The sequence below is a fragment of the Bos javanicus genome, chromosome 14 (assembly GCF_032452875.1).
Source record: "Bos javanicus breed banteng chromosome 14, ARS-OSU_banteng_1.0, whole genome shotgun sequence".
Taxonomy (NCBI): Eukaryota; Metazoa; Chordata; class Mammalia; order Artiodactyla; family Bovidae; genus Bos; species Bos javanicus.
The window spans coordinates 70,743,469-70,755,528 of record NC_083881.1 but is presented as its reverse complement, the minus strand read 5'-3'; the positions used below and the strand labels follow the sequence as shown (position 1 = coordinate 70,755,528).

Genomic DNA, 12,060 nt, shown 5'->3' with positions numbered 1-12,060 from the left:
ATGACCTCAAAGTAATATTTTTAAATATTCCTTTAACATGAAAGTAACTTTTTCTAAAAGCATAAAGAAAAGCCCAGGCAAGACTTTCATTTTCTTATTTTGGGGCTTATTAACTACAGTTAAGCAGTTTAAAAATCTATCTGCATTTTTTCACTTGCCCTACACATGGTTCAAAAGCAATCATTTGCTGCCCCCTGGCTGTAAAGAGATTCCTTATCTTTGAATAAAATTATTTTCTTTAAAAGAAAAAATTATTGTATGTTGAAAAGGAGAGGATATATAAAATCTGGAATGTCTCTGGAAGTCCAGGAGTTAAGACCCCACTCTTCCAATGCACAGGGTGTGGGTTCAATCCCTGGTTGGAGAAATAAGATCCCATACATGACTGAAGTGACTTAGCAGCAGCAGCAGCATACTGCACAGCACAGCCAAAAGATTTAAAAAAGAAATAAAATTTATGACCTCCCAAATATATCAAGGTACTAATTAATACTGATAAAGAACCTACATTTTTAGATCAGACTGCCTACCATGTACTAGCTGTGTGATCTTAGTCAAACCTCTCTCTGAACTGTCCTAATCCATGTTAAAGAAGCTAATGAGAATAACAATGCCTACCTGATACGACTGCTAACTGCAATTAGAGATATCCTGGCATGCACACAATGAAGACCCAGAGCAGCCAAAAATAAAAGCAAATAATTTATTTAAAAACAGTAAATAAATAAATTGACATTGCCAAATTGCCCTCCAATCTTGCACTCCACCAACAGCATCAGCCAAAACATCTGATTGACATAGAGGCAAAGTTGGGACCCGGCTTTGTTATTTTACAGTTCTACAGATGTGTGCTCAGTTATCTCAAGATCATGTATTAAGTCCATTTAGCTTTACCCACTAATTTGAAATATTATCTCCTACAAAGGTTTCTGTCTCTAACAATAGCAAAGAAAAATGTTCACTATCAACATATAAAATAAAGAATTTAAAATCTGAGTGTCAAATTTTCATCAAAGCTACCTTGTTTTCCTCCCCTCAAATCTAGGAGTAAGCAATTTTATCTTGATGCTGTGATGTATCAATCTATAAAAGGAACATGGAGAACAATTTAGATAAACACATTACTCGTGGTCTAATTCTGAGAGCATCACAACTAGCTGCTGCTCCCATAAGCACGAGAAACAAACGGTCCTGTGAGTGTTTTTATCAAAGTCCTGCCATACTGCGTTGTCCCTTCCTAAAATTCTGCAGTTCTATGAAAGAACTATATAAAGATCTGTACTCACAATCCTGAGAGTACGTCACAGTCAGGTCTAGTGGGAGAAGAAACCCTTAACTGGGACATTTGTCCTTTGGCATCTGTCATTAAGCAATGCGAAGCATAAAGTGGATTACCAAAGGTCATGTTTTAGATCTGCATTGTCCAACACGCACTCCATACCGTTGGTATTGGACTGTACAGAAATCACTAGCCACACGTGGCTCTCAAGCACCTGAAATGTAGACAGTCCAAAACAAGATTGGGGTGGAAAATATACACTGCTTTTCTAAGAAACTATAAAGAAAGAATGTAAGATATCTCAATAATTTTTATATTATTTACACATCAAAATGTTAAACTTTGTGTATATTCATTAAATAAAATATATTATGAAAATTTACTTTATTCTCTCTTTTACTTCTTTAATGTAGCTACTGCAAGACTCATAATTACAAACATGTCTCATTTTGTATTGCTATTAGACCATCGTATCAGTTCACAGCAATAGAACTTGTAACTTTAGGACATGACCTGAAGGATTAGCTGTGACTCTTGGAGACCACACATAAAAGCTGCAATCATAGGGATTCATAAAAGTTCAGTATGAACAGTAGATTACGCAATACACTGGGAAGAAAGAATTATTCATTCTGCAAATATGGATTAAGCACCAATTATTGCCAGGAACATGCCTGGCATTAGATCTGGACTATACAGAGCCTTGATAACTGTACAACTTTAACCTTGTCAAAGCATTAAATTTCTCTGAGCACCATGGCTTCATGTGTATAATTGACCTTGCCTCAAGAGAAGAGATCGGAATGAATGCACTCTTGAAATTCTTTTCTGCATCAAGATCTGTGATTCTGTACATATTTCAAGTTTGTAATCAAAGTCTCTAACTGGCTATAAAACTATACTAGAAAAACTTATATCGTAAATTTATAAACCACATTTTTTACACATTATTTACTATGAACATTTTCTCTCAGCATGTAAATAAATTTATTCAGTGTGTAAAACATTCAATTCTATAATGGATAGTGAACTACAAAGAGAAATAAAATCATATTTTGCACCATATGCTGACAGTTTTATTTTGAGGTACATAGATTTTTTCCATTAACTTATTCAACATTTATATAATGAGTTTAAGGAAAGGTGCTATCGAGGAAACAAACATTCATTGGGATAGTTCCTGTTCTTAAGTAACTCATCTCTGTGAAGCTTCCCTGGCCAGAGTTATTCCTAAAGGTAGATTTAATTACTCCATTGTTCATGTCTCTATTACATTCAACACATTTTTTCTGTTTATATTTCTGCTTCCTGCCTAGACTGTAATCTCCTTGGCAAAGGGATTATCTTATTCATCTTTGAATCCAGTACTTAACAAACAAGGGATGCATGTTGAACACTTGACATGTGGCTATTATCATAACCAATAAGGAAGAGATGGACAAGCCATGCCCTAGACGTGATACCCTGAGAAGAGCACAGCATCAGCTATGCAGTATTTTTGCCAAGAATGCATAACCTCAGTCTGTTATTAGGAAACATCTGACAAGCACAAAGTGGTGAACATTCTACTAAGAAAGTGGGGCACAGGGGCTTACATTCTTACAAAATATTAATGTCATGAAAGACAAAGAAAGGTTGTGGAAATGTTCTATATCAAAGAAAGCTAAAGAAACATGACAATTAAATGCCATACCTTATCCTGGACTGGATCTTTTACTGAAGTGGAAAGACTCCTATCAGGGATATTATTAGGTCAATGGACAAAACTGGAATATGAATGATAGATTAAGGTATTGTATTAATGCTAATTTATGAATTTGATAACTTCATTATAGTTATGTAAAAAAGTATTCCTATTTTTAGGATATACATGGAGATACCTTAAAGTATTATAATATATGTAACATTTAAATAGGTCAGCAAAAAAATTATGTCCACACACATACATGAACATACACGCACCACACATGTAAATACCCATGTAAACATACATGGAGAGAGCAAATAATAAAGCAAAATGAACCTGGTAAAGAGTGTGTGCATACATTCCTTGTACTGTTTTTGTGTTTGCAGTTTTGAAATTACTTCCAAATGAAATGTTTTTAAAAGTACAAATGTATATATATATGATGCTCAGCTTCACTGCTGTTCACAGAAATGCAAATTAAACCAATGAGAAAACACTATTCACTATTAGCAAAAATTTAAAGGATGGATAGTATTCAGTAAAGGCAAAGGTGCAGAGAAAGTAATATTGTTTTCACATAATGTTCAAAGGAACAAAAATTGACAAATCCTTTTAGAGGATAATTTAGCACTTTAATCTATTAACCCTTTAACCTTTTAAACCCAGAAGTTCACTTCTAGGAATTTTCCTTTAAAATTACATACAGTATGCATATTGACAAGGAAATATAAGGTGGTCACTTCAGTATTGTTTGTGATAGCAAAAAATGGTAGAAAACCTAAAGAAGAAGAAGTGGCAAGAATACACAGATAGTGAAAGTGAAAGTGAAGTCAGTCAGTCGTGTCAGACTCTTTGTGACCCCGTGGGCTGTAGCCTACCAGGCTCCTCTGTCCATGGGATTTACCAGGCAATAGTACTGGGATGGATTGCCATTTCCTTTTCCAGGGAAGAATACACAGAAGAACTGTACAAAAAAGATCTTCATGACCCAGATAATCACGATGGTGTGATCACTCACCTAGAGCCAGAAATCCTGGAATGTGAAGTCAAGTGAGCCTTAGGAAGCATCATTACAAACAAAGCTAGTGGAGGTGATGGAATTCCAGTTGAGCTATTTCAAATCCTAAAAGATGATGCTGTGAAAACGTTGCACTCAATATGCCAGTAAATGTGGAAAACTCAGCAGTGGCCACAGGACTGGAAAAGGTCAGTGTTCATTCCAGTCCCAAAGAAATGCCCAAAGCAATGCCAAAGAATGCTCAAACTACCACACAATTGCACTCATATCACAGGCTAGTAAAGTAATGCTCAAAATTCTCCAAGCCAGGCTTTAATAATACATGAACCTTGAACTATCAGATATTCAAGCTGGTTTTAGAAAAGGCAGAGGAACCCGAGACCAAATTGCCAACACCCGCTGGACCATCAAAAAAGCAAGAGTTCCAAAAAAACATCTACTTCTGCTTTATTGACTATGCCAAAGCCTTTGACTGTGTGGATCACAATAAACTGTGGAAAATGCTGAAAGAGATGAGAATACCAGACCATCTGACCTGCCTCTTGAGAAATCCGTAGGCAGGTCAAGAAGTAACAGTTAGAACCGGACATGGAACAACAGACTGGTTCCATATAGGAAAAGGAGTATGTCAAGGCTGTATATTGTCACCCTGCCTATTTAACTGATATGCAGAGTACATCATGAGAAATGCTGGGCTGGATAAGCACAAGCTGGAATCAAGATTGCCAGAAGTATCAATAACCTCAGATATGCAGATGACACCACCCTTATGGCAGAAAGTGAAGAACTAAAGAGCCTCTTGATGTAAGTGAAAGAGGAGACTGAAAAAGTTGGCTTAAAGCTCAACATTCAGAAAACTAAGATCAAGGCATATGGTCCCATCACTTTATGGAAAACAGATGGGGAAACAGTGGAAACAGTGGCAGACTTTATTTTTGGGGGCTCCAAAATCACTGCAGATGGTGACTGCAGCCATGAAATTAAAAGACCCTTACTCCTTGGAAGAAAAGTTATGACCAACCTCGACAGCATATTAAAAAGCAGAAGCATTACTTTGCCAACAAAAGTCTGTCTAGTCAAGGCTATGGTTTTTCCAGTGGTCATTTTCCAGGCAAGAGTACTGGAGTGGGGTGCCATCGCCTTCTCCGATGGATGTGACAGTTGAACTACAAAAAAGCTGAGCACCGAAGAATTGATGCTTTTGAACTATGGTGTTGGAGAAGATTCTTGAGAGTCCCTTGGACTGCAAGGAGATCCTACCAGTCCATCCTAAAGGAAATAAGTCCTGAATATTCACTGGAAGGACTGATGTTGAAGCTGGAACTCCAATACTTTGGCCACTGTTATGGTATTCTTGACATACCGGGACCTGGGGACAGGAGTCAATGAAAAGAAAGCAAAGAAAAGAAGTATGCGGGGGACCCAAGTCTCTAGTGGAAAAGGGTACTTTATTCATGGCAGTGTGCGCTTATATATTGTTATACAAGGAAGCTTTAGGCAGAAAAATCAAGTTGAGTAAAAAACACTGAAACCAGATGCATAACAACAGTAACTAGGGGAATAACAATAGTCACAGGGACAGAAGACAATCCATGTAGTGCGAATAGGAACATGACTAAGTAGTTTTACAGAAAAGTAAAATGTTACTAAAAGGAATCCATGTATGCATTCTGCCTCATGACCTCAGTCCTGAGAACTGCGGGCAGCTCTGCTTGTTCCAGTTTTCCAGGAACTGATAAGGAACAGAGGGCCCTTAAGAAACAGAAAACAACATATAGGATTCCTTAAAATTAAACGTTCCCTGAAAATCCCCCCTTTTTTATTATTTTTGTCAAAAAGGCCCTGACCAATTGAGTTTGTTTAGTTTGAACAATTTTTGTTGAAAGGCATCGGTATACAACAAATATAATTACCAGGACAATTACCAATGTTACAGCACCAGACCCAATACTATGAGTAATACTTTGGAACCATCCTCGAGGGTCTAGCCCAGATAATTAATTGGTCAGCTAGCTGTTCAGCTAAAGTTTCCAAATTATTCGAAGAGGGCAGACTTTTAGAGAAGGTTTCAAAGATTTCTATCGTGTGTGTCTTGCAAATGAAATTTGATTTGTTCCCAGTTGTAGGCACTATAGTTGAATTGAACAGGGGTAATACAAAATTGAGCAGAATTCCAATCACATTTTAGTATTATTTGCTTCTGCAAATCTATTAATTGATCTCCGACCCCTTTGATGGCTGTTTTTAGTTCCTATAGTTCATCTTCAACTTCCTCATCTAGCTGAGCCTGAGTGGCCCACATAGTATGAGCATCTTTGGTCTAATTTTGAATAAAATTATGTGTTTGAACTGAGGTTTGTAAAGCAATGTCTGCGATAGCAGCAGTGGTGCAAATGGCTATTAATCCCAAAATGCCAAGAATTAACCATCCAATGAATCGTTTAGATCACTGGAGTCATTTAGTGAGTAGCCAGGAGGCAAGTCCTGCCATGGGACCCTCTTTCCAGGGATTCATTTTTCAAAGAAACAGAGGAATTAAGACAAGTACATAATTTGTAATCTATATAAGTCACAAAACGTAGAGTCTTATTAAATTGTAAGTTCTCTATAGCTATAACAAAAGGAAGAGGAACGTAAGCTTGTATAAAATATGAATGACTATAACGAAAGGAATAGTTACTATGAGCTGAAGAGCAAGCCCAGCAGAACCATACCAGCCACAGTCATCCCCGTCAGGGACCAGCGGTTGAAGCACTCTTGGCCCTTGCGGCTCTGGGTTGCTGTATTGTTTCCATAGAGTTCCACAAAAGTGTCCCAGCTGTTATCCTGGATCCAAGGCTCTAGGTGGTCATTTAGGTAAGTGGCCATCCAAGTTGTGATCTGACTCACCAATACCTGCATCTCCTTGTCTATGCTTTCCATGCATAGTGTCGCACCGAAGGGAAAAGAAGGCCACAATGCCACCCCAGTTCACCCCATCCCAGAAGAGCTCATACACTACCTGTTCAAAGCTCTGATATGCTGTCCCTGGGGTGATATGGAGCTGGGACATCAGGTCGCTGAATGTCTGATGGTACCTCAGTTCAAACTCATTGCCTGCCTCCCTCAGGGCTTGCTTTACTGTTGCCATGGGGATCACTTCCCAGCGTCCAAGCTTCTGCTGTGGCCAGGAGCTCCATTCACCGCAGGGCTATCCTCCAGGTGCCAGGATGGGTTGCCATTGATGGCATTGCTGTATCCTTTCTGGAAAAGCTTGTAAGAGAGAAAGTCAACCACTAGTTCGCAGTTGCTCTGAGACATGTTTATAATAAGGATGGGTTCCACCAGTCTTTTGTCTAAAATACCTGTAGTGAAAAAGGGGGTTAGGTATATAGGTCCAATAAGTATGATTAATTAATTCAGCTTGAGTGGGGAAAGCAGAAGCAAGCAAAGCAAGCATAGCAACAAAAATATTTTCCAGATTCAGAGGTATTCTCTGTTGAGAAACCAGATTTTTAGCTTGATTAGTAAGGGTTTTTGTTTGTCCCTAGGTAGGAGAAGGCAATGGCAACCCACTCCAGTACTCTTGCCTGGAAAATCCCATGGGCAGAAGAGCCTGGTAGGCTGCAGTCCATGGGGTCACTAAGAGTCGAACACGACTGAGAGACTTCACTTTCACTTTTCACTTTCATGCATCGGAGAAGGAAATGGCAACCCACTCCAGTGTCCTTGCCTGGAGAATCCCAGGAACTGGGGAGCCTGGTGGGCTTCGGTCTATGGGGTCGCACAGAGTCGGACACGACTGAAGCGACTTAGCAGCAGCAGCAGCAAGGAGATCATAAGGTCGATGACATTAAGGGCGTTGTTTCTTGGAGATTTTTAGAGTCACCATGGCTTGTGTTGGAATTTTTTCTTCCCGGGAATTTTGTCATTTCTTTTTTATTTTGAATGCCGGAGGATCTTCTGAGGCGGATCTTCCAAAGAGGGAGCCAACTGATTTTCATTGGATCTATCTGGATAAATATAAGCATATCCTTTTCCCTGTAAGATTAATTTCCCAGATTTCCATTGTTTAGTTAGCCCATCTTGATACCAAATGAGCAGAGGAAGAGAAGTATCTTTCAATTCCTAGAAATGTTTCTGTGCTTATGTCAAGATAACTCCTTGTGGTAAGTTTAAAAATTTTAAAACAAATAAAGCTGTATTAACAATAGTTATAGGATTAAAGAATATCTTACGTTGGAATCTAGTAAAGTCTGCTCTGGATAGGGAAGATAGAATTGTTCTTGTGTATTCCTCCTTTTTTAATTTTTTTATTTGTAGTTTCAGTGTGTGAAATGGGGGAAGTGTGGTCCCTAATAATAGACTGTAATTCAAGAAAAAGTTGTTGAATAATAGACTGATAAGACTTTATGGTAGAAGTTTCTATATTTTTTAATACAAAAACTGAATATGAGTAGTCAGAAATTATATTAATAGGGTAAGGATGTAGGTGAATAACCTGAATAAGAGCATATAATTCATTTTGTTGAGCAGAATGAAATTTAGTATAAAAGACTTTATATTCTTTGAGAGACCAAAATGAGACTTTAGCATTTTTATCCTATCTATATAGAAAACATCAGCTTGAGGTATAGGTTGTGATATAACAATGCGAGAGATAATAAATTTAGTATTTTTGAAGAAATTTCAAAGTTTATTAGAAGGATAATGAAATGAAATCTCTCCAAAATAGTCTAAGAAGGCCTTTTGAAAATTGGTAGAAGTTTCTAATGCATTTTCAAATTGAGCTTTATTAATAGGTAATATAATTTCGTGAGGATCAGAGCCAATTAAAGTCTTAGTTCTATTTCTGATAAGAGAGCTATGATACATATACACAATGGAGTATTACTCAGCCATTAAAAAGAATACATTTGAATCAGTTCTAATGAGGTGGATGAAACTGGATTATAGAGAGTGAAGTAAGCCAGAAAGAAAAACACCAATACAGTATACTGATACATATATATGGAATTTAGAAAGATGGTAACAATAACCCTGTATGCAAGACAGCAAAAGAGACACAGATGTATAAAACAGTCTTTTGGACTCTGTGGAAGAGGGAGAGGGTGGGATGATTTGGGAGAATGGCATTGAAACATGTATAATATCATATATGAAATGAATCACTAGTCCAGGTTAGATGCAGGATACAGGATGCTTGGGGCTGGTGCACTGGGATGACCCAGAGGGATAGTATGTGGAGGGAGGTGGGAGCAGGATTCAGGATGGGGAATACGTGTACACCCATGGTGGATTCATGTTGATGTATGGCAAAACCAACACAATATTGTAAAGTAATTAGTCTCCAATTAAAATAAATAAATTTATATTTAAAAAAAAATAAAGTCTTCGTTCTATTTCTCCCATTGATAGTTATTAGAGCAATCAAATCAAGATGGGGTGTAAGTGACTTTGTCTCTCCTAAATGGGTATAGATCCATTCAATTGGGTGTTCTTGTTGGGCAAGAAGTCCTGTGGGGGAATGGAGACAAGGAAGTACAAACAACTCTAGAGGTAATTCAAGTCTAATACAAGTAAAAACTGTTTTTGTAATTTATTTTGTACTAAACAGAGTTCCTCCTGTGCCTATTGTGAAAGTGAACGAGGGCTATTTAAATCAGGATCTCCTTTCAAAGTATTAAATAGTCAGTTGATAATTTGTAATGCCTAAAGAGAGTCTAATCCAGTTTACAACACCTAAAAGTTTTTGAAAATCATTCAAGGTTGATAATTTATCAACACGAATTTGTGTTAGTTAGGGAGTAATATGCTGTCTATTAACAATAGATCCTAAGTAATGGTAAGGTAATGGCACCCCACTCCAGTACTCTTGCCTGCAAAGTCCATGGACAGAGGAGCCTGGTGGGCTGCAGTCCATGGGGTCGATAAGAGTTGAACACGACTGAGCGACTTCACTTTCACTTTCACTTTTCTCTTTCATGCATTGGAGAAGGAAATGGCAGCCCACTCCAGTATTCTTGCCTGGAGAATCCCAGGGACAGCGGAGCCTGGTGGGCTGTCGTCTATGGGGTCGCACAGAGTCGGACACAACTGAAGCGACTTAGCATTAGCATTAGCATTAGCAATGGTAAGGTGTAGAGGTTTGAATTTTTTCAGGGGCAATAATTAATCCAGAGTCTTTTAAACATCGTTGAGCTATGTCAAACATATGTTGAGTTTCTAAAACAGATGGAGCTGAAAACAATATATCATCCATATAATGAATAACAAGAAAGTCAGGAAATTGTTTTCTCACAGGTTCAAGGGCTTTGGCTACATAATATTGACACATGGTGGGAGAATTCATCATTCCTTGAGGTAATACAGTCCATTGATATCGTTTATCAGGTCCAATATGATTAGGAAAAGGAAAAGAAAAGGAAAATCTTTTTCAGTCTAGAGGGTGTAAAGGTATAGTAAAAAAGCAATCCTGTAAATCTATAATAATATGCCAGTTTTGAGGGATAGTGGTAGGAACTGGAATTCCTGGTTACAATGTACACATAGGTTTCATAGATGCATTAACTTTTTGAAGGTCTGTTCAGTTCACTGCAGTTCAGTTCAGTTGCTCAGTCGTGTCCGACTCTTTTCGACCCCATGAATCGCAGCGTGCCAGGCCTCCCTGTCCATCACCATCTCCCGGAGTTCACTCAAACTCATGTCTATCGAGTCGGTGATGCCATCCAGCCATCTCATCCTCTGTCGTCCCCTTTTCCTCCTGCCCCCAATCCCTCCCAGCATCAGAGTCTTTTCCAATGAGTCAACTCTTCACATGAGGTGGCCAAAGTACTGGAGTTTCAGCTTTAGCATCATTCCTTCCAAAGAACACCCAGGGCTGATCTCCTTTAGAATGGACTGGTTGGATCTCCTTGCAGTCCAAGGGACTCTCAAGAGTCTTCTCCAACACCACAGTTCAAAAGCATCAATTCTTCGGAGGTCTATTAAGAGATGCCATTTGTCAGATTTTTTTTTATTACAAAAATGGGAGAATTCCAAGGGGAATAAGATTCCTCAATATGTTTTCATTTCAATTGTGTATCGACAAGTTCCTTAGTAGCCTCTAGTTTGTCTTTTGTAAGGGGCCATTTCTCTGTCCAAATAGGCTCGTCACTTTTCCAAATTATTTTAATAATTGCACCATTTGTTAAGTGAGCAGTGGCCCCTAGGAAAAATGTGGAATACATATTTGGGCTTGCCATTGCATAAGTAAATCTCTTCCTATTAAACTAAGGGGTGCATCTGTCACATAAGATCATAATGTTGCATGCTGGCCTTCTGGTCCCTCACATGGATATATTTGGACACTTTGATAAACCTCTTGTACTTTGGTTTGAGAAACTCCTGCAATTTGGCAAGAAATTCTCTGTATAGGCCAAGATTTGGGCCATAAATGTTTGTGGATAATAGTAATGTCGGATCCAGTATAAAGAAGACCAGAAAATTTTTTGCCATTAATTTTGATATTTCTATTTGGTCGTGCATATTCAGATACTACTGATGTCCATAAGGATTGTTTTTTATCTGTATTGTCAAATCCACCTGTCTGTATGTTATCAGAGGAGTTAATAGAAATGTAAGGTAAAAGAAGTAATTGAGCAATTTTGTTCCCCTTTTTGAATTGCCATAGTATCTGAGATGACATCATAATTTGAATGTTTTCCCTTATAATCTGAATCAATTACTCCAGGGTGAACAGTAATTCCTTTAGAAGTCAAACTAGATCAGTAAAAGTAAAAGACTGAAGGTTTGTGGAGGTAGAGGTCCAAAAAGTCCGGTAGGTATTCTAGAAGGGACTACTTGAGGAAAAAGGAGAAAATCATTTAAGGCTGGTATATCGACGGCAGCACTGCCAGATGTTGAGGGTTTGAGGGAAAAGATGGAATTTGCCCCTGGTTTTTGTTGATGGGGACCTGGGGAGTCCTCAGCTTGGAGTTTCCCAAAATAGGCTTCCCTTCAATATCATATTTAGATTGACATTCTCTGGCCCAATGTATCCCCTTATGGCAACGAGGGCAAATTCCTGGAGGTTTTTTAATAGTTTTAATTTTTTCT

The 12,060-nt window shown here is 38.2% G+C and overlaps 1 pseudogene; it reads right to left on the bottom strand.

The window, feature by feature from the left end:
* Positions 1-689: 689 nt before the first annotated feature.
* LOC133260726 (bcl-2-like protein 1) overlaps positions 690-12,060 on the bottom strand; it is a 73,820-nt pseudogene continuing 62,449 nt past the window's right edge.